The sequence below is a fragment of the Rattus norvegicus genome, chromosome 10 (assembly GCF_036323735.1).
Source record: "Rattus norvegicus strain BN/NHsdMcwi chromosome 10, GRCr8, whole genome shotgun sequence".
NCBI lineage: Eukaryota > Metazoa > Chordata > Mammalia > Rodentia > Muridae > Rattus > Rattus norvegicus.
Window position 1 is genome coordinate 44,787,539 of NC_086028.1, and position 22,693 is coordinate 44,810,231.

A 22,693-nucleotide genomic window follows, 5' to 3' on the forward strand; every position below is an offset into this window, starting at 1 on the left:
GGAAGGGCTGGTCTGGCGGCGCTGGCGAAATGCCAGAATTGGGAGGAGGAGGAGGGAGGAGGTGTAAGGGGATCTCCCTGTGACCACCCGCATCCCGTGTGTGCTGTTGCGCCCCAACCCCTTCCAGCCAAAATTCCATCTCAAAGCCAACGCTGCCAGAGTCACCCAAATCAGTACGACTAGAGAAATGCAGACCCGGCGATCCACTGTGCTTGCCGAAGCATCGGCCCGCGCCTTCGTGGCGAGGAGATGATCTACAGTTTCTCTGTAGCACTCTGGGTCCCTCTGAGCACTAGGACAGTCCTGGTGAGTACGGAGAGAGAAGGCTGCCAATCCTGAGAGTGTGAATCAGGGAGCTTGACGCTGGCTTAGTGCATGGACAGAGTGACTTCAGTCACGGAGAGTGAGAAGCTCTAGCATTGGAATCGATTTCTGTTGCATCTACCCTGTGTTAAGTAGAGTCCAAATCCTCCCTTATTCTCCAGGGCTGGACAATGGAACCGCACTGTCAAAGGAAAGTGCCTAGAAGCAAGCTACTGTGCTGATTCCCCCCTCCCCCGCATTCTCTTGCAAGGGTACATCATGGTAGGAAGTCAGTTCCCTTAAAGAAGATGACTTGATAGAGATACCCCACGACCAGCCGACTGCTTTTGTCTTGTGGGCCTTCGTGCGTCCATTTCCTTCTAATGACTCGGATGATTACTTCCGACTAGTAGGTATTGAGTCAGATGTCCAGATTTTGTGCCGTTAGGAGGTGAACCAAGTGGATATGTTCTCTAAGTGCAGCCGAACTGAGCAAGCAAGGGTCACCCAAAGGTCACCCAAGGGTCACCAAGGCATAAAGCAACAGGAGCCACCTAGACTTACAAATTCATGCCAGTCCCTTAGCAAGAACACCAGCCAGGAAGCACAGCCTAGCGTGACCAAAGGACCGCCCCCTCCCCACTGGGGGAGTCAAGCCTAGTGATTAGCCCAGCTGTGCATCCTGAAGGGCTGCTGTTGAAGCTCCGCCTGGTGGCCGCTGAATATTTGAATTCCTTCTAAGAGTCTTGCTTATTGGAGCCCTCACGCAGGTAAAATTGCAGGGCCAAGAGGTGGCTGGTACACTTCATGGGATTCTTTTTTTCTTCACATACACACCTTCCCTTTAGTTCATCCCCCTGAGCTCGAAGCTCTCAGGATTCCAGTCCCCTCTCTAGGTTTGGTAGCTGCCAATGGCTCCAATGTGCCTTCGTTTTGTGCTTCTTCAGCACAGGACCTGGCTTAGGGACTAGTAGGTTGGGTTTGGGATCAGAGCACCTGGGTTAAATCATGCCCATCGAGGCCCAGTCAGGTGATCTAAGGCCTGCATGGCCTTTCTGTGTTCAGGTGCCTCGTGCAGAAGACTGATGCTGTCTGCTTCATTCTGTGGCTATTCAGGAAATGTGTACCGAGAGTCTACAAGACACCTGCAGTTTGAAGCTCCCATTCAGATCCCGGGGCACATCTGTGCACTCTGCTGGCCGTTGGAAGGGCAAATAGTGAACAGACCTGTGGTCTTTGGAGCCACGGGAATCCAAATCAGAGCAGCAGCTTCAAGGCAGCAGGGCTGGGCGGGGCCCAGCATCGCTTCTAAGCTGTACTGAAGTCAGGTGGGTCAGACATGCTAGCAAAAGTGGTCTTTGAAATGAAGGAGTTTAGGTGATCCGGCCCTGAGGCAGCACTAGAAGCCACAGAAAGGCACCACATTCTGTAACAGCCAGGGTTCTGTCGGAAGTTGTGGGTGAAGTACCGATGACACTTGTAAACCCTGTTGTCACAATGATTCCCCGCCCCACCCTCATTGATCAGACAGAATGGCGGCCATAAAGTGAGCAGGACTTTTATTCTTGCCAAGAATGGGGGAGGCAGACTTGAAAGGCAACGTCTCAACCTTGGGCGTGAGGGGATTGTAGCTATGGAATAACTGAGGGGAGCGTGCCTTGGTGCAGGCCTATAGTTCCAGCACCGAGACTGAGGCAGGAAGTCAGAGAGCTCCAGGCCAGCCTGGGCTGTGCTTCATGTCTAGTAGCAGGACAGCCTAGGCTACAGACTCTCACCTCAAGGGGGAAAATCTAAGGAAGTTGGGGGCATCAACTAACAAAATAGGAATATTACTTTTTTCCTCTGTGGCTTCTGGAAATTTTCCAGAAAATCAGATGTCCCTTTTTATTCCTTTTATGACTCTTGGCAATTATTAACTGTCAGGAGATAGGAGGTATTGTGTAGCATGTGGATGGTTAAAGATTCATGGCATCTTAAGTTAGTTTAGATCTAGCCAGTTTGAACTGGCCCCCCAGAAAAGATACTTTGGCCTTTGGATACTTTTGACCAGTTCTTCTCTGAAAGGGTTAGCGAGAGAAAGAAGTTTAGCCAGGTCACTGAGGTAGAACTTGAGGTGACTGACACAGCAGAACCTTCTACAAGCAGGTAGAAGGCCGCAGGGTGGTGTAGGGCACAGCTTTTTTTTTTTTTTTTTTTTTTTTTTGGTTCTTTTTTTGGAGCTGGGGATTGAACCCAGGGCCTTGCGATTCCTAGGCAAGTGCTCTACCACTGAGCTAAATCCCCAACCCCTGGGCACAGCTTTAAACCCGGCAGGGGCAGGCGAATCTGTGTGAGTTCAAGGCAGCTGGTCTACAGAGCGAGTTCTAAGACAACCAAAACTGTAAGAGGAGGAGGAGGAGGAGGAGGAGGAGGAGGAGGAGGAGGAGGAGGAAGAAGGGGAAGAGGAGGAAGAGGAAGAGGAGGGGGAGGAGGAGGAGGAGGAAGGTGGTAGGGGAGCAAAATAATAAATGCCATCAGGGACTGGGGAACAGTAGAAGGAAGTTGAGAAAAATTAGGAGATCAATTCCAGGGGAGACAAACAAGGTTAGTGGAAGCAGATACAATCAAAATACTTTATATACATGTGTGACAATGACAATGCCATTATTATAACTGATACATGTTAATAAAGCATTATATATGCTGCTAATATATGATCATCAAGTGACAGGTGCCTTAATGACAAATAGGAAAAAAAAAACCCAAGAAGACTGAGCTTGAGCTTGCCTGCTTCGCCAGACTGAACAATGTTAGCCCAACCCAAGGCAGGTCACTTTCTTTTTCCCCCAAACATACCAATTACACAGGTTAAATGCTGGTCATAGTGTTGAGCCCTGTAATCCCTGTACTTTGGAGGCTGAAGCAGGGAGGACCGGGCTTTAAAGATAGCCTAGGGTTTCAGTGAGACTCTGTCTGAGGAAAAGAAGGGAGGGTGGCTAAGGATGTAGCCCCATTGGTACAGGGTTTGTCAGTGTTCACCAAGCCCTAGATTTACCTTCCAGCATGGCATAAAACCAGGAATGGTGATGCATGCCTGTAATCTCAGCGCTTTGGAACTGGGCCCAGGAGGATCAGGAGTTGGAGGTCGTGTTCTCCTGTATAGTGAGGAGTTTGGGGTCAGCTTGAATGACATGATACCCGGTCTGAAGGCATGTCTTGAGAAATCGTGTATATACCCACCTCCCCACACCCTTCCCAGTCCCCAGGAAGCTCTAGCTTACTTACAGATTGACTTATTTTAAGCATTCAGTATTGTCTTGAGACAGGGTCTCTCTGTGTAGCCCTGACTGGCCCAGAAGTCACAAATCTGCCTGCTTCTGCCTCCTTAGCACTGTGGTTAGAAGCGTGTGCCACCACCACACCTGGCTCTTAGTTACTTTCCAAAGTTTTTTTTTTTTTTCTCTTTTCTTTTTTCCAGAGCTGGGGACCAAACCCAGGGCCTTGCGCTTGGTTTCTTTCCTTTCTTTCTTTCTTTCTTTTCTTTTCTTTTCTTTTTTTTTTTTTTTTTTTTTTTTTTTTTTTTTTTTGGAGCTGGGGACCGAACCCAGGGCCTTGCCCTTGCTAGGCAAGCGCTCTACCGCTGAACTAAATCCCCAACCCTGCTTTTCAAAGTTTTATTGCATTTATTTATATATGCAGCATGGGTGGATATGCGTGCCCAGTCACACTTTGGAGGTCAGAAAACAGGGATCAGATCACTCTCTCCACCCTGTGGGTCCTGGGGATTGAACTCAGGTCCTCAGGCTTGCTAAACAGTGCCTTTGCCACAGCCAACTCAGCAGGTCAGTTTTTTTTTAACCTGGGAGAGAACACGTGTTGGACCTTTGTCTTTCTGTGCTACCATTTCCCTTAACTTGATGCCTCTCCCTTTGGCTAGAAGTGAAGAACTTCCTTACTGATGCCTGAATGAAATTCCGTTTTGTATATAAATACTGTATTTTCTCTATACATTCGCCTGTGGGTGGCTCATAAGCTGACTCCACATCTTAACAGTAGTAAACGTGGAAGACGGGAACCTCTGCTCTCTCTCAGATGCTGCCTGATGACATTTTAGCCTTTGAGTTGTTGGGAGGGAGTGGTCTGTTGGTACCTCCTGGAAGATTTCTTGTGATCCTCTTGAGGATGCTAGGTCAGACACTGAAGTGGCCTGCTAAGGGGCTAAAGATAGCCTAGGATAATTTGGCTTTGGATCTGTAACATTCCAACTCTGCACAGCAATCAGAGAAGTTTTAAATGAGTCTGTCAGCATGGTTGAATCTTCAAAACAGGTGTGGCTTCCTGTCCCTTCCCCACCCTCTTTCTAGGAACTTCTGTTCTACTCCATTGGGTCGGGGAGGTAAGAGTTTGCTGATGACTAATTGCTGGGAGCACTGAGAACCAGGTTGTTAATCATACAGGGCTGTCTCCTCAATGGAGGAGATAAAACCAAAGCCCTGCATTCCATGCAGAAGTCTGAGAGTGCCTTTTGTTAATGACCTGGTGAGCTTTGGCTATCCGAGGCTGACCTCACCCAAATTCCCCAGAATGATTATCCCAGGCTCTTCCTCCCCTAGACCTGTTACCTATCCTTAGGGGAGATGTCGCAGTACTTTATGGCCTACTGACCTCTATGCTAAAGGTCAGAACCCATACTACATTCTAGGCCTTTTAGCTATAGAACCCACCCTCCTGGCTACGTGTATTTTGTGAAAGAGTTTCTAAGTAATTGTGGTTCCTACTCTGCTCCCACCCACTTAACAGCATGATAACCTTCCATCAGGCCAGGGGCCTAAGAGGGAAAAGGGGTCAAGAATGGCAGGAGGATGGGCCGGGAGAGGTGAGGTGGTGGGGGTATGATGAAGACCTCAGGCCGTGGGTGAACACGGAGAAACAGAGTTGATTAAGCAGAATGCTTCTTCAGGAAGTGTTTGCTTCTTAATTGGGGGAACAAAGGCTACTTAAATCTTTGATGAGTAGGTGGAGGCTTGACGGGTGATGTATAAGGAGGAATTCCAAGTGCTGCTGGACATGACCTTATAAGGGGAAAGGAAGTTTAACCTGGCTACTGGCTATGTGACCTCCTCTGGCGGGGCAAAGGTGGGGACACAGGTCTACGTGCAGTTCCAGCACATCAAGGGTGGCCATGCTACTACTACTGCTGACCTCAGGATGAGATTTCCTGGGTCTAGATAGGCCTCCATCCCAGTCTTGATCCAGGCTTGCTCCCCACGGCTCCCCTGACCGCACGTGTAGTTACATCTTAAGCTTCATTGTGCAGCTGGATTGGACCGAGTGTTTCCTGGAAATCTCCTTCCAAATTGTTCTGTGGTTTTTTTTTTTTTTTTTTTTTTCGGAGCTGGGGACCGAACCCAGGGCCTTGTGCTTCCTAGGTAAGCGCTCTACCACTGAGCTAAATCCCCAGCCCCTCGTTCTGTGTTTTAACTATGCTGACAGCAATCCAGCCACCTAGCATTAACTCCCTGAAGTCGGTCAGCACTGGGCGTTCATTCTCATTTCTGTACAGCTCACCTGGCTGAGACCTGCAGGGACCCCCTCAATTCATGCGGAGGAAATCTAGACAATGAACCCCGACATAGAGATCCAAAAGGATAACTTAGCCGGGTGGGTGCAGGTGAGAAGGTCCTGGGTTCAGGGGCCTTGTTTGATAGGCTAGGGTACAGCCCAGTAGCAGAAGGCGTGGTGACCATTACTAGGAGTGTGTCCTTGTAACTACATTCATTTATCACTGAATGGTGATAAATGGGGACAGAGCCACCATTCTTTTTTTTTTTTTTTAAGATTTATTTATTTCATGTATGAGTACACCGTGACTATCTTTAGACACACTAGAAAAGGGCATTGGTTCATATTACAGATGGTTGCGAGCCACCATGTGGTTGCTGGGAATTGAACTCAGGAACTTGGGAAGAATGGTCAGTGCCCCTAACCACTGAGCAATCTCTCCAGTGACCCCCAGAGCCACAGTTCTATTCCATTCCTGCAGCCTGAAGGGTTCTCTTTCCCTTTATTGACCTCCACTCAGACCAAAGAGGTTAGTAGCCTCAATAAAAAGATATTTTAATACAAGTTTATTATTTTATGTGTATGAGTGTTTTACCTGCATGTACTTATCATGTGTGCGCAGTGTCTATAGAGGCCACAAGAGGGTGTCAGATTCCTTGGCATTAGAATTACACAGTAAAGCAAGGGTGGGTACTTGGAATTGGAGTTGGGTCCTCTGGAAGAGCAGCGTGTGCCTTTTAACCTTCTCTGAATGTGCAATCTCTCCAGGTCTCTTTCCTGTTTTGAGATAGGGTTTCACTCTGTAGCCTTGGCAGGCCTGGGACTCACTATGTAGACCAAGCTGGTCTCGATCTCACAATTGAGGTCTGGCTGCCTCTGCTTCCCGAGTTCTGGGACTAAAGTTGTGCACCACTACACCTGGCTTCAATGTATACCTTAAACCAATGGGATTATTAGGAAGAAACATGAAAAAGCTGGCAGTGGTGGTGCACACCTTCAACCCCAGCACTCAGTGAGGCAGGCAGATCTCTTAAGTTATAGGCCAGCATGGTCTACAGAGCAAGTTTCAGGACAGCCATGTTTGTACAGAGAAACCATGTCTCAAGCATGGGGGTCGGGGGAGTAAAGAAAAATAAAAATTTGGAAAACATTCAAAAAAACAAAGCTGCAAAGATGAGTTTATGAGGGTTATTTTGATTTAAGAAAAGGGTTGGGCTAGTAACTTGAGGTTAAATATCATTTTGGTCTCAAATAAGCATTTGCTTCCTGTCTAACAAGCTGTCCCTTGGAAGACACACACCCTCTCTGGAAGCAGTTTTGGCATTCTCAGCAGCTCCCGAAGTTTCCCAGCAGGCAGCAGTCCAGACCTTCTTCATTCTCTCACATGCTTTCATCATTTTTACTTGTTTGGTTATGTTTTTGAGACAGGATTTCTCTGTGTAGCCCTAGCTGTCCTGGAACTCACTCTGTAGACCAGGCTGGCCTGGAACTGGAGATCTGCCTACCTCTGCTGGGGTTAAAGTGTGCACCACCACACCTGGCTACCTCCATCCCTTTTCTTCTTTCCTTGTGCCTGGTAGGAGCTCAAGAGCTCCCAGTCTGTTGAGTCAGGCATCCAGAAGTTAGGAAGCTTTAAGAAACTTACAAAGTGGGGGCTGGAGAGATGGCTCAGCGGTTAAGAGCACCCGACTGCTCTTCCAGAGGTCATGAGTTCAATTCCCAGCAACCACATGGTGGCTCACAACCATCTGTAAAGAGATCTGATGCCCTCTTCTGGTGTATCTGAAGACAGCTACAGTGTACTTATATATAATAAATAAATAAATCTTAAAAAAAAAAAGAAACTTACAAAGCAGGAAATGGTGTGTGTGTGTGTGGGGGGGGGTCACCTCTGTCCTGTTTGCTGTTTAGAGATTTGCTTAAGAGAAGTGGAGCTAGCTGGAAGTGGGTGGTCTCTGGCTGTCCCACTTAGTAACTGGGGCTGTCAGGAAGGCCAGGGACCCCTTGATGAGGAAGCCAGCTGGTTCCTAGGGTGGCTGCCATAATGCTGCTCAGCTGATGTCGAGTCTGCCCCCAGACCACGGCACACAGGGTTTTCTCTCCAGGACTTCCTGGTTTCTCTACTTTCCCTCCCTTGAGCCTCTGCAGAGGAAGAAATCTAGATCATTACAGACCTTCCTAAGTGTCTGGGCATAGGAGCTGAATCCTTGAATCTGGGATTTCTGGAAGCACTTGCTTCTGGTGCCGGGCTCTGAGAGCCTAGTGTGTGTGAGATTGAGTTTAGGGTTAGAGTAAAGCAGATATCTGTCCTGAATTCCACAGTGTCTCTGTCTCTCTCTCTCTCTCTCTCTCTCTCTCTCTCTCTCTCTCTCTCTCTCTCTCTCTCTCTCTCTCTCGTGCTTCCATGTAAGAGCATAGCCTGTTGATTTCTAGCCCGTCCATCACTCGTGTGATCATGCTGTCCTTGAACAGGCCTCCAGACCTTAGCACAACCGAGTCCATGATGGATGCACCATTCAGGCTGTAAAACTCAGCGCACAGACACAGCCCCACCTGCCAAAGTGAAAACAAAGGCCTGACCCACTGAAGCCCACAGCTCTGGCAACGTCTCTAAACATACTGACCCTGCTTGTTTTTTGGCTTCTGTAGTTCTGCTTCTGGCTAACTGCTCTTGCTAACTGAAGTGTGTCAACCCAGGATGTGATTTTTGTGCTTTAAAGCTCTCCCTAATAAAGACTCCCAAAATCCAGCGTGGTCTCCAACCGCCTAATAAAGACTTTCTATTTGCTTAAACCTGAGTCTAAGTAGTCTAAGGAGGGGAGATATCCCACAACATCCCCATGAGACTGAGGTGAAGAGAATTCTCACATTCACCTCCTTAAATGGGGGCAGGGGAGATAACATCTGGTTCCTGTGGATAAAGCAAAATGGGAGGCCTGAATATCTCAGCACAGAGCAAAAGGCAGTTTCAGCCCCTCCTGTTTGTCACAGCTGTTTTCTCCACACCTCCAGGCACTTGTGACTTGTAAATGTGTCAACAGTTTGGCTTTTCTGATGTTACTGTACCTTAGCTTTGCCTTTCTGCTTCTGAACCCTTGACCACCATTGGTGGTGTGACGGCTGATCTTATCACCTTAACATACCTGGGCAGCCTCTTCCATGAGATTGGCCAGTCCAAAAGCCCGTGGATCTTTGTTATAACCGTTATCATTACGTTATTGCTAATAGATGTGGGAGGACCCGGGTCATTGTGGCCTGTGGGTGACCATCCCTCGGCCTGGGCTGAATGTGAAAGCTAGCTAAGGGAAGAAGCCAGCGAGAAGTGTTCTTCCATGGTTTTGCTTCAGCTCCTGCTTCCAGGCTCCAGCCTCAGTTAGCCTGATGATGAACTATAACCTGCCAAATGAAATCAGTCTTTCCCCCTCAAGCTGCTTTTGGCTGTGGTGTCTGTCTCAACAGAAAAATAGAACAGATGGCTAAGTTTTTTTGTATGTGTGTGTCTGAGACAGGGTCTCATGTAGCCAATTAAAGCCTTCTAACTCTTGCTTCCTCTAAGTTCTGGGGTCAGAGTTGTGCACTACCAGGCCTGGTTTGTTTTGCTTTTTGCTTTGTTTCAGCTGGAACTCCGAGCTCCCATGCCAGGCATGTGCACCCAGCTAACTCTCCACCCTGGCTTTATATCATTGTCTCTGTTCCTTTGCAGACTGGGCACCAATACGAACACCCAGGCAGAGGTTATGTAGGGATTCAACTCACCTAAGGAAGTGAGGAGCAGCTCACACGCCTGGACACTTACAAAGTCCTCGATGGTCAGGACTTCTTCTTCTGCAGAAGTTCAGTCAAAACTCCTCAAGGGAAGAAAGTGTAGAGCCAGGAAGTCCTGGAGAGAACCCTGTCTGGGGGCAGTCTCGGGGCATCAGCTGAGCAGCATTAACGTAGCCACTCTAGGAACAATCTGGCTTCCTCATCAAGGATTCCCTGGCCTGCCTGACAACAGTATATATATAATTAATTAATTAAAATATATTTTTTGGGGGGGCTCAGTGGTTAAGAGCACTGACTGCTCTTCCAGAGGTCCTGAATTCAATTCCCAGCAACCACATGGTGGCTCACAAACATCTGTAATAGGATCTGATGCCCTCTTCCAATGTAGCTGAAGGGTACTCATATACATGAAATAAATAAATAAATCTTTAATATACATATATATATATATTTTTTTTTTTTTTCAAAGAGTGAGCAAGACCAGAAGAGGTGAGCTTGGCCTCAGTGGTGAACTCCCTCTTTTGGGGTCTGAAAAAATGTAAAACAACCCAATCAGGCACAAGAGTCTAGCAGAGCAAGATCTTTATTTGAATCAAGCAGCAAAAACTGACCGGTCAGGGACAACGGCACAGCCTCGATGGAGCTGACTGTGTCCTTGGAACATTCATCTCGGCATGTATTTAAGCAGATGAGAAAGTTTTCTTGTATTCAGGTCTCTACTGATCAATTGGGGCTGCAGAACAGACTTGGGATCTGAACTGTGACCCCAAACCAGAACACCATAGAGTTGTAAAGCTCAAACCCCACAAATATCTGTGCCAAGTTCCGTCACAATGGAACATCAGTCAGAGTCATTTGTTCTTTCATGGTTAGGAACAATCACGTTTTGGGAACAGACGAAGAAGAAGGAAGTTGGCGGGCCATCTGGAAAGCTCCCCTAGAGCCTGGGAACTTGAACTTATTTTCACCTCATGGTGAAAATGGAGTCCAAAAACGAGATGGTAGCACTTAGGATACGTCTCTCGTTTGATCCCAACACCTCCAAGTAGAGAGGAAGCTTGAGTCCTGAGTTGCTGTCTGGGCTGTACAGGGAAGCTGTAAGCAGAGAACACAGGCCCTGGGAAGGGGTTGCAGGCTGGCTGGGGCTTGCCGTGTAGCCCAGAATGACCTTGAGCTCAGCAGTTCTTCCTGTCTCCATTTCCCAAGTGTTTCGATTACCTCTTTTTTTTGTTTTTTAAAATTTGCTGTTTCTATTAGACAATTAACACTGATAAGTTACCCACTATCAAACTTCATAATTGAGTGGAAACAGGCTCTGATAAGTTCAGGGCCACATTATCTGAGGAATTTCTGGGACCAAAATACTTAGCTGTGATTCCCAGTCTTATGTCTCCTATCTGGGTGGGGGTGGATGAAGACAAAAATAAAAGAAAAACAAGCTAATGTTATAGAGGATTTCCCAATAAACCTGCTTAGATTTTTAATTTGCTCACCATATCTTCCTTGCCATTAGGTCCTTTTCCTCTTTCCAGGAGGAGCGAGAGTGGGCCAGGCAGTTCAAACAAGAATGACCCTAACGCCTGCCTGGAAGATCATTTCTGGTCTATCTCAAAGATGGCTGTGATAGGATCTCTGCTTTGTAAATCTTCCCATTTGCCCAAAAAAGGACACAAACTGCCATATCTGTGAAACCTGTAAACCTTTGTTGCTCAAACTGTGACTTGGGGTAGGAACCCTCAGAGTCATCTGCAGGTAAAAGCACGTAAAGCTGGTCAGTGATTGAACACCTTTAATCCTGGCACTCAGGAGGCAGGCAGATCTGAGTTTCAGGCCAGCCTGGCCTACAGAACTGTTTCCAGGATAGCCAAGGCTACACACAGAAACCTTGTCATCAGGCTGATTAGAGCATCAGTGACGGTTGAAGTGTTGCAGGGCCAGAGCCCAATCACACTTTATCTTGGGCTACCTTTAGCTCTTAAAATTCCCTGTCCACCTCTGTGTCTGACCCAAGGTCATATGAATGACAGATAAAAAACCTTTCGGAATGTATTAGCAAAACTCTAGTTTTCACTAACCCCAAAGCCCAGAGTATCACCAGACAGCAGCTGAAGCCCGTCCCTGCCATTTCTCCAATTCGCTGTGGCTGCCCTCTTACTGCTTCCACAATGCACTGGAAAGTGCCTTGATGAATGATTTTCTTTATTCAGCTACCATATGAACAGCATCTGATAGCAGCACCTTAGTTTTACAAATGGAATTCTTAGAAGCTTACAGGTGACCTTGCTCAGCCACTGTCAGTCCAGAAAGGAACGTCTGCTGAGACAGCCTGACTCTCAAAATGTCTGTCTTGCCTCGGGAGGACAATTTCAGGAAGCAGAGGCTGCAGACCACAAGCAGATCCCTGAGTCCTAACAACTTCCTCTTTCCCAACACTCCCACCACCCCCATAATGCTCCGAGCTAACCTTTACCCTGCAGGCCCTGCATTTCCTACTGGAGAGAGGCTGCCGCTTGCAGTGTGCGCTAATAAACACATTGTATCTGTTGAAGTTAGACTCTGGCCTCTTTCTGACTCCGGTCTCTTCCCACTGCCTCAGAAATCTAAGATCAACCCGTTACCACATTGGACATGGAATTTGGGGTACCCCGAATCTGTTCTTAGGCCACAGTCACTTACATCTGGCTTCAGAATAAATTACCTCTGTTCCTTTTTGAGGTGAGAATTGTGTTTTTGTTTCAACAATGTCTTACGAAGTTGTTGGAGCTGAGACTAATCTAATAGTTTCCAGGGTGAAAAGTTGTACTCTTTCTTTCGTGTGTGTGTGTGTGTGTGTGTGTGTGTGTGTGTGTGTGTGTGTAGCTCTGGCTGCCTGGAACTCTTTATATAGACAATGCTGGCCTTCAGCTCATAAACATCCACCTACTCGGGTCTCTGCCTCCTCGGGGCTGGGACTACAAGAACTCTTTATATAGACAACGCTGGCCTTCAGCTCATAAACATCCACCTACTCGGGTCTCTGCCTCCTCGGGGCTGGGACTACAAGTGTGTGCCTCGGCAACTGGCAGGAAGTTGTTTAAAAAATCTAAAGCAAAAGGGTTCCTGAATAAACTGCTTTGAGAAGAAAAAAAAAATCTAAAGCAGATTCAGGTAAGCTCAATGATAAAAACTGTTCTTTAGTTCCAGTAACCTCCGTGGTTAGGTGTGGAAACGAATGCCTTTAGTTCGTTGGGAGCCAGAAGCAGAATTTTAGGCCAGCATGGTGTACATAGTTCCAGTGTAACCAAAACCATAAAAAAACCCACAAATAAAACATAAAGTAGAAAGAAAGGCCTTTCAGAGGAAATCGTATGCTTGAGTTTTGCCTTTTGGTTGTAGAGTAAATGACTAGGCAGTGACAGCTGAGGCCTCAGCAGGGCCTTGGGCACTCACTTCCTGTGCTGAAGGGGATGCCCTAGATCTGATCTGTAGCCACATCTCAGTGAGCGCCTGTGATTCAGGGAGGGGACAGTGTTACTCCCCCCTCCCCCCTTCTCTTTCAGAAAGTTTGCTGATCCTCCGTGCCTGGAAGAGAACTTCCTCAGGTCAGTGTTTCTGGATGGTTACCTGCCCAGCAGAATACCGCTCATTTTTGGGGAGAGCAAGTACGTGTGTGTGTGTGTGTGTGTGTGTGTGTGTGTGTGTGTGTGTGTGTGTTTATACTTAGGTTTGCAAGCTTTGCCTGACTTTACTGAGAACAGAGGACCCACCCACCCCCCTTGCACAATTTTGTTTGAAGGCTCTCTGGAGGTTGGGAGGTCCTTCTAAGAAAGTAAGCCTTTCGATTGCTTTAAGGGGCTAAATTGGCTTTGTATTGTGTGAGTCAGCCTGACCAGCCAAGCAAATGGCACCATCTATGGGAAAGTACCCCAAACAGGCACACATACTTTAAAAGGTACTCAGAACCATGGGGAGCAACCTGAGGGAAAAGGTATATGAGGAATTTGGTCTTTAATTTTTAGAATTCGCTGCAAAGTTCCCACAACAGGTGGCTCCCCACATCACTCAGGGCTGCTTCCTGAAATGCTTTTAATCCCCGGTTCACACCATACACGTAGTAGTTATACAAAACTGTTTCCTCAGGCACACACAGGACCATACACCTGTAATCCTGGCCCTGAGTACTATGCCAACTTGAGTTGTTTAGGGAGACCCTGTATTTTGTTAATCTTTCCTTCCTTCCTTCCTTCCTTCCTTCCTTCCTTCCTTCCTTCCTTCCTTCTTTCCTTCCTTCCCTCCTTCCTTCCTTCCTCCCTCCTTCCTTCTTTTTAGCCCTGGCTGACTTGGAACTCACTATATAGATCAGGCTGGCCTTGAACTCACTACAGAGACCTGCCTGTCTCTGCCTCTGAGTGCTGGGATTAAAGGCTGTTAATCCCACAGATTCAAGGAAAGGACCACCAACCCAAAATCATGGCCAAATTACCTAAAGCTAGCAAGTAATGAAAGTAAGGTTTTTAAAATTCACATACATTGACTCTCTTTCCCTAGAGGTGGAGTTCAAGATATTAGCATTGGGTATGGGTAAAATAAAAGTTTTTATAGTTCAGGATTTCCGAATGGGGGGTGTTTGGAAGGCACATAGGCAGGGTTACAAAAGCAGAACATAAACATAGCAAGGTGCTCCTAACAGCCTCCTGAAGCAAAACATGTTTACAAGGTGGTCACAGCAAGGTGGTCCTAACAAGATGGTCACAGCAAGGTGATCCTAACAAGATGGTCACAGCAAGGTGATCCTAACAAGATGGTCATAGCAAGGTGGTCACAGCAAGGTGATCCTAACAAGATGGTCACAGCACGGTGGTCCTAACAAGATGGTCACAGCAAGGTGGTCACAGCAAGGTGATCCTAACAAGATGGTCACAGCACGGTGGTCCTAACAAGATGGTCACAGCAAGGTGGTCCTAACAAGATGGTCACAGCAAGGTGGTCCTAACAAGATGGTCACAGCAAGGTGATCCTAACAAGATGGTCATAGCAAGGTGGTCACAGCAAGGTGATCCTAACAAGATGGTCATAGCAAGATGGTCACAGCAAGGCAGTCCTAACAAGGTGGTCACAGCAAGGTGGTCACAGCCAGGTGGTCACAGTCAGGTGGTCACAGCCAGGTGGTCACAGTCAGGTGGTCACAGCCAGGTGGTCCTAACAAGATGGTTGCAGCAGTGGTCATAATAACTTTTTGAAGCAATAGCATGATTGTCATTTCCTAGAACAGGCAGGACAGAACCGTGTGTAGTTAAGGTGGGGAACAGTCCAATCCTTGAGAAACAGAGGTTTAACCATAACCAGGAATGAGCCTAGTTTGTCTCTAAGATGGCGTTCAAGCTCAAGATGGAGGCAGACTGGTTCACCAAGGCGTGACAGCACACACAGCCACCGTGCTGTGACCACCTTGTACTTCTCACTCGTGTTTTACCTTTTACTTTCTTTTATTTATTGCTATTATTTTAATACGTGTTTGCTTTTATTTCTTTTTTAGATTTATTTTATTTGTCTGCATGTTTTGCCTGCATGTGTGTGTATGCACCATGCCTAAGCCTCGAGCCTTAGGAGGCCCATGGGGCCACTGGAACTGTTTATACACTGAGTGCTCCCCACCCCCACCCAAATAGGGTTTCTCTGAGAAACACTGCCAGTCTTGGAACTCTCTCTGTAGACCAGGCTAGCCACCTCCCTCTGCTTCCTGAGTGCTGGGATCAAAGGTTTGTGCCTGGAAAAGCTGGGCGTTATTAGCCCAGGTTGGCTTCAGAGTCACTACTCTAAGGGTGATCTTCTTGCCTCCTCAACTAGTTCTGGGATTGCAGGCATGAACTATGGCCTTGCTCGATTTATACAGTCAGTACTGGGGATTGAACCCACGGCTTCCTGCAAGTACTCTATCAATTGAGCAGCAGTGGCGTCGCCCCCCTCCCCCTGCTTTCACTTAAGCAAACATGAAACAGTCTGGTAAAGGGTCACTAGCTCCTCAGAGGTGTGTAGCAAATGCTGCTCCTCCCCTAACACAATCTCTCCAGGTAGCTGTGGAGTCTTCATTTTAGCACTAACACTTATATAGACTTTCCCTAAAATGCAGCAGGGTGTTCTGTGGTAAAACTACTTAATTGAGGCTTGGGAGGTCCTGAGGTCCTAAAAATCCTTCTTGTTTTTGATAAGATCCCCTATGAGTTCACCTCCTCCTCCCCTTCTTTACCTCTTTATCTTCTTTAGGTGCTGGAGGCCCTGCCCAAGCTCTTCCTCCCCTCCACTCACTATGCTAACCAAATGCTCAGCTAAACTGCAGTCCTGGGTGGGTTTCCTCTGCTTTGAGTGACATTGGCATATGAAAAAGTCCCACCGGCTCCCTTCCAGGACTCCATTGTTTTTTTAATACGCAACAGAGGAACATGCTCAGGTCAAGGGAAGGCGATGAACTCTGAGGACCTTGGCTCAGAAACCCAGGACTCAGACATGGGTACTTCCTTGGCCCATTTTCATCAGCCATTCCCAGGAAAGCAAAGACACATGTGGATCCCCATGTGGAAGGACTCAGCAGTGCTGTCACCCAGACCAGGGGAGGTGAGCGAGTGTCGGGAAGAGCTCCATATGTAGTGGGCTCACTCACAACTGGAACCTTTGGGTGGGACGGATACATAGAGCTAAGGAACGCTCTGCAGTCTTCCAGGCCCAAGGACAGACGACGACCCAGGAAGGCAGAGTGCCTTTCAGGGAAAGCCATTTGGGTGACGTGTACTCCTGTAATGGCAGCACTGGGGCATCGGAAGCAAGAGGAGGATCCCAATTTTGGGGTCAGCATAGAAGAGAGGAAGTAGAGGGTGAGGTGAGGGCAGAGACTGTTTCTAAACACTAGAGCAAAATGGGAGGAAATAGAAGATAAAAAAAAAAAATCTTGGGCTAAATAAGGGCCAGTGCTTGCAGGGAGTGTCTTAGTCAGGGTTTCTATTCCTGCACAAACATCATGACCAAGGAACAAGTTGGGGAGGAAAGGGCTTATTCAGCTTACACTTCCACATTGCTGTTCATCACCAAAGGAAGACAGGACTGAAACTCAAGCAGGTCAGGAAGCAGGAGCTGATGCAGAGGCCATGGAGTGATGTTTCGTACTGGCTTGCTTCCCCTGGCTTGCTCAGCTTGCTCTCTTATAGAACCCAAGACTACCAGCCCAGGGATGGCACAATGGGCTGGGTCCTCCCCCTTGATCACTAATTGAGAAATGCCTTATGGAGGCATTTCCTCAAGGGAGGCTCCTTTCTCTGTGATAACTCCAGCTTGTGTGAAGTTGACACAAAAACCGGCCAGTACAGGGAGTATACCAAAAAAAGAGATCCTGGGGGGTTGGGGATTTGGCTCAGTGGTAGAGCGCTTGCCTAGGAAGCACAAGGCCCTGGGTTCGGTCCCCAGCTCTGAAAAAAAGAACCAAAAAAAAAAAAAAAAAAAAGAGAGAGATCCTGGGCCACAGGAGAGAGACCTTGTCCATGGAGGGGCTCCTGACTCCCAGTGGCTATAGAGATTTGCCACGGTGCTGAAGAGTTGAACTGCTACTGAGCATATTTTCTCATATTCTATTTTCATTTTATATCTGCGAAGTTTGTTTTAACACAAGTAAATCACATTTGAAGATTAAGAGCATCCAAAACCTGCCATGTTTTGATCCATTTGCAAAAGGAGTATTCTTCTTAGATGAAATCTACCTATGGATGAACACAACACCTCCAAACTTTATTTTATTTTTTAAAGTATTCTTTTATTATACGTGTATGGGTATTTTAGCAGCATGTATGTGCACCATGTGTGTGCAGTGCCTGCAGAGGCCAGAAGAGGGCTCAAGATGAGACTGGAGTTAGAGTCGATTGTAAGTGACCACGTGGTGTTGGGAATTAAATTCAGGTTCTCTGGAGAAAAGCCTGGCTCAAAAATTCTTTCTCTTTGTCCATTATTCCTTAGGACAAATGCAGAAATACGTTCAGATACTGATAAAGCTGAGTTCTCTTTGAGAGACTGAGGCTGAAAAGCAAAAAGCAGAAAAAAAAACCCAAAAACTCATGGGGTGTAAGGTTTAATGATTCCGGAAGTTTTGTGAGTTGTCCGGTTAAGCCACCAGGATCTGGAACTCAGTTAACAATTTCTAAAGCCTTTCTCCTCTCAAACTTTTTACTCAATAAATAACTTTTGGAAATAACCATGCAAGTACGGTAAGGTTTGTCCACCAATAGACCTGTCCTGTACTTCCTCTGGATTGTCAGTTGAGTGGCAGGGTGGAGCAGAGGCAAAGGGTGTTAATCAAAAGGTAGCGTCTCTCCTGAATGGTTCTGTACGGGTTAAAAGTGATCTTCCCGGGGCTGGGGATTTAGCTCAGTGGTAGAGCGCTTACCTAGGAAGCACAAGGCCCTGGGTTCGGTCCCCAGCTCCGAAAAAAGAACCAAAAAAAAAAAAAAAGTGATCTTCCCCAAGGTCAGCCTCTGCAGTTTTCTGTGATTCATCCCCTTGTCTGTAGTCAGGAACTAATCCAGGGACTGGTGACTATGGAGGGTGTGGGTTGCAGCCTGGATTAGTCCATCTCAAAGCCGGTACGGTACAAGTACTGGCACAGCTACGATGCAGTTTTGAAACCAGAATGGGGGCTTGGTTGCAGGGAATGTGCCCTCCTGCACACCATCCTGCAGATAGGCTGGTTCCGCAGGATTACTGAGACATAAACACATCTGACCCTTAGGATTGAGAGGAGCAGAGCTTGGTTGGCCTCCTTGGAAACCGCAGAGGACATTTGGCCTTAAGATCTTGCTTTTGAGGGCTCAAGATCATCCCAGCCCTAGCCTACTAAAAGATGCAAATTTCAGGGTCCCACAGGTATTCCTTAGGAGTCAGGAAAATCTAAGTGGCACCGCGGAATCCCGCAGAAGGCAGTTCTTGACAGTTCTATTCTTGACCAGCAGAGGGCAGCAAAGACAACTCCTAGGCTACTAGAGAGGATTTCAGACTTGTCACACTGCAAGCCCACCGTCAAACGTTGTGCGGAGCAGTCACCGCATCCATGCTGCTCCAAAAGAGGGAGCTGTAGAGACAGTCTTCCTGCACCGCGGTACGGGCCACCCCTGCAGTAAATGCTTTCCTGCGATGTGGGAGCCACTTTTATGAATTTTCAAGCATCAGATTGGAGAACTGTTAGAAATCTTGACTTTGTAGCCAGTTGGCTAGAAGCGACAGTCAAGGACCTTAGAGTGATACCTAAACCCAGGAAGTCTTGCGAGGCTGAAATCTTAGCCTGTGGCTGGTCTAGAACTCTCTCTGTAACTCTAAACTCTTCCTGCAGCCTCCACTCCCCACATGCTGGGTTTAACCTCCTACACCACCACATACGGCAGCCTGTGGGATCCGACGCCAATTCCAGGAGGATAATAGGATGGCATTTGAGTTCCAACATTTGGAAGACTCTCAGGGTTTCCATATTCAGAGTTCAGCGAATTAGCCTTGATCCTGGAGATGTTGTGATCACTGTATGTGAACTGACCTCCCAAAGGTCAAGGGTGGGTCAGACACCCTCCTGCTCCACATAGTGGGTCGTGGAGCCCCCACCCCTTCTCCTCCTTGGTTTTTAGAGATAGGGTTTCTCTGTGTAACTTGGCTGTTCTAGAACTCTCTCTATGTAGACCAGGCTGGCCTCAAACTTATAGAGATCCACCTGGCCTCTGCTCCTGAGTTCTAGGATTAAAGACATGTGCCTTCACTTCCTGACTCGTAGTTGGTCTCTTGAGTGTTAAACAGACAAATGCCCTTCCTGTGTTGCTCGGGTCTGGCTGCTTCTGTGTTTAGGGAAAAGCGACTAAGCACATGGACAGTTGAGATATTCTCAGGGTGTGAATGAAATGGTCAGGTAGGCTCAGTGAGAACAGAGAGGGTCAAAGTTAGGCTGGAAGTTAAGGTTGGAGGCCATCTTAGTCAAGGCCCACCAGAACTGGTGATTTTCACCTGTCATCCTGGAAACTCAGGAGAAGGCTGAGAGGCAGGAAGATTGTGAGTTCAAGAACAGACAAGGTTCTTCAGAAAAACAACAGAACCTTAAGAACCCTAATAGATTTTAATTTTTTCTCCTCCTCTTCTCTTTTTTTATATTTTGACATGTTCTCTTTTTCTTTTCTTTTCTTTTTTTTTTCCGGAGCTGGGGACCGAATCCAGGGCCTTGCGCTTGCTAGGCAAGCGCTCTACCACTGAGCCAAATCCCCAACCCCTTGACATGTTCTCAATGTTAGCACTGGTTGGCCTGAAGCTTACTATGTAAACCAGGCTGGCCTCAAACTCACAGAAATCTATCTGCGTCTGCTGGAATGAAAGGCCTGCAACCACCATACCTGGATCTCTCTCTCTCTCCCTCTCCTTTTCCCTCTCCCTCCCCCTCTTTCTCCCATCTCTCCCCCACTTCTCAAGCTAAGATCTCACTGGCCTGGAACTTTATATATTAAGCTGGCTTTGAACTCAGGGTGATCCACTTGCCTCTAGGTTCTCAGTGCTGGGTTAAAGGTGGCTTGTTTCTTCTTTACTTTTTGTTTTTTGTTTTGTTTCATTTTATTTTTTTAGAGACATAGCCCTGGCTGTCCTGGAATGCACTCTGTAGACCCGGCTGGCCTCAGACTCACAGAGATCTGACTGCCTCTGCCTCCTGAGTGCTGGGATTAAAGGCGTGCGCCACCATTGCCCAGCCTTTTTACTTTTTGAAGATCTACTTTTATTTTGTAAATTATGTCTATTGGCATATCTTTGTGTGCAGGCAAGTCCATGTGCGTGCAGGTGCCTTCAGAGGCCAGAAGAGGGCATCAGACCCCCTGAAGCTGGTATTACAGGTGGTTGTGAGCCACTCTTATGGGTGCCAGGAACGAAACTCTGGTCCTCCGGAAGAGCGCTTGCTGCTCTTAACCACTGAGCCACTATTCTAACCCTTCCACCGATGTACATGAAAGGTGCCGTGCTTTATAACTTTATTCGTTTTATTACTACAAAAACTTTAGTAAGCTGCTGCCACATTGGAACACGGAACTGGGGTTACCCAAATCTCCTCATGGGCCATGGTCACCCCACTTGGCTTGCGAACAAACTAGCTCTTGTCAGTTTTGCGGTGAGAACTGCATTTTGTGTTGAGACGCTCCATCTGAGCAGAGGTTGTCCCGCGGCAGCGCCTCCGTCCTTAGGAGACTGAAGAATCTGAGGTCATTTTGGGAGCTCACATCAGAGCCTTGTGTAAGAGGTGTGGATTCAACTTGTCTCCACGTCCCTGCTCTCCCTGTGGTCAGAACTCATGGAGCCAGAGGAGGCCTTTGGTTGCAGAAGAGGGGTTGTAGGGTAGGGTGGCAGCAGGGCTGGCTAGCACGGGTGTGAAAGGTCACTCCTCTTTCTGTCCCCAGAAGTGCTTATGACTGGGGTGTGCTGCTGGCCTGTAGCACCCTGATTTCAGAATCAAAGGCTGTCATGACCTAATGAGAACTTCTTCTACATGAATTTAAAGTAAGAACTGTACAGGGCTGTCCTGTGGCTCACGTGGTAGGGTGTTTGCCTCCTAGTATTTGTGAAGCTGGGTTTAACTCCCTCCATTGCACTAAACTGGGTATAGCGATGTGCGTCTGATTCCAGCACTCAGGAGGCAGAGGGAGGTGGATCAGAAGCTCAAGGTTTATCTGACTACACTTAAGGCTGGCTTGAATTGCATGAATCCAGTGGTTTCAACACACACACACACACACACACACACACACACACACACACACACACACACACGAAACAAAACAAACAAAACAAAAAAAATGCAAAACAAAAAACTGAGTAAACAAAGAAACACAACTAAAGCCACTAAAACAGGAACAACTGTGATGTACGGTCTCCATCCCACTCTGCCCTTACCCACCTGCCCATCCACTCCCCTTCTCTGCTTAGCACATCTGAGCAGTTTTAACAACTGCATGGCCTGGGCGGCCTATAATGAATGAGTGAGGCCTCTGCCCCCACTCCAGTGCTGGAGATTGGAACCAGTATAATAGGAACCCGAAAGCAAAGGATCCCTCCCTATGCATTAAAATTTCCCAGGAATCCAAGGCAGAGAGGGGCAGGGCAGAGAAGGCTGAAGCCCTGACACAGGGGAGAACCCCAGGCAGAGACTTCTCCTGGTTCTGACAGCTTCTCTCAGAGTGACAGTGACATATGAGTACTCACTGGGTTTTGTTTTACCCTCCCTATCATATAACTCTGAACTGAAAAGGCAGAAGGAAATCTTTCTCTCCTCAATTAGGTCAAACTGTAAATAAATCCACATTCTTTACCAATGTCTGCATACTAATTTCTTTGGAATACAGGGGAACTGTTTTGGTTTTCTTTTTCTTTTTTTTTTAAGATTTATTTATTATTTTATGTATGTGAACACACTGTCTCTCTCATCGGCTCACAAAACCAATGGTTGCGAGCCACCATGTGGTTGCTGGGAATTGAACTCAGGAGCAATCAGTGCTCTTAACCACTGAGCCATCTCTCCAGCCTGCTTTTGTTTTATCAAGACAGGGTTTCTCTGTGCAGCCTTGACTGTCCTGGAACTCATTGCGTAGACAAGACTGGACTCAAACTCAGATACCCGCCTGTCTCTGCCTCCCAAGTGCTGTGATTAAAGTGGTAAGCCACCACTGCGCAGTTTAACACAGGTAAACTTTTGTGGCAAGTTACGAACCTAAGTGCCAGGCAAGCCCCCACCCTCACAAAATCCATCTCTCCAGTATCTCATCCTTTGCCTTGTCCAGGGACCCTCGATCAGATCCCACCAGCTTGTTGCTTGTGGCTACCTTGTATTCTCTGAGGCGGCCTGTGCTCCGGCTTCACACTGTCCTCTGGTTCTCAGTTTTCTTTTCTATTCTCTCCATCTGGGGATGGTGATGGAGGGCAGACTGTCCTAACATCCTTGCTAACCAGCGGGAGCAAACAGACAGCAAGAGCTGCCTGGAGGCCCAAGTGGTGTGATCTTTCCTCCCTCCAGCACAACCACGTGGAAAGCATTGGGGTTGCAGATGGGGCAAGCCTGGGC

At 47.5% G+C, this 22,693-nt stretch overlaps 1 long non-coding RNA gene across 4 annotated transcripts; it reads left to right on the plus strand.

The window, feature by feature from the left end:
* Positions 1 to 38: 38 nt before the first annotated feature.
* Positions 39 to 12,155, plus strand: LOC134480800 (uncharacterized). 4 transcript variants are annotated; one of them, XR_010055637.1, is made up of 3 exons: positions 39 to 306; positions 486 to 1,631; positions 9,548 to 12,155. It is a non-coding gene; the product is annotated as an uncharacterized LOC134480800 (long non-coding RNA). The 4 variants fall into 4 exon arrangements; XR_010055635.1 differs by lacking the exon at positions 9,548 to 12,155 and adding an exon at positions 8,317 to 9,522; XR_010055636.1 differs by lacking the exon at positions 9,548 to 12,155 and having other exon boundaries at positions 486 to 1,073; positions 1,420 to 7,853.
* The last annotated feature ends 10,538 nt before the right edge of the window (positions 12,156 to 22,693 follow it).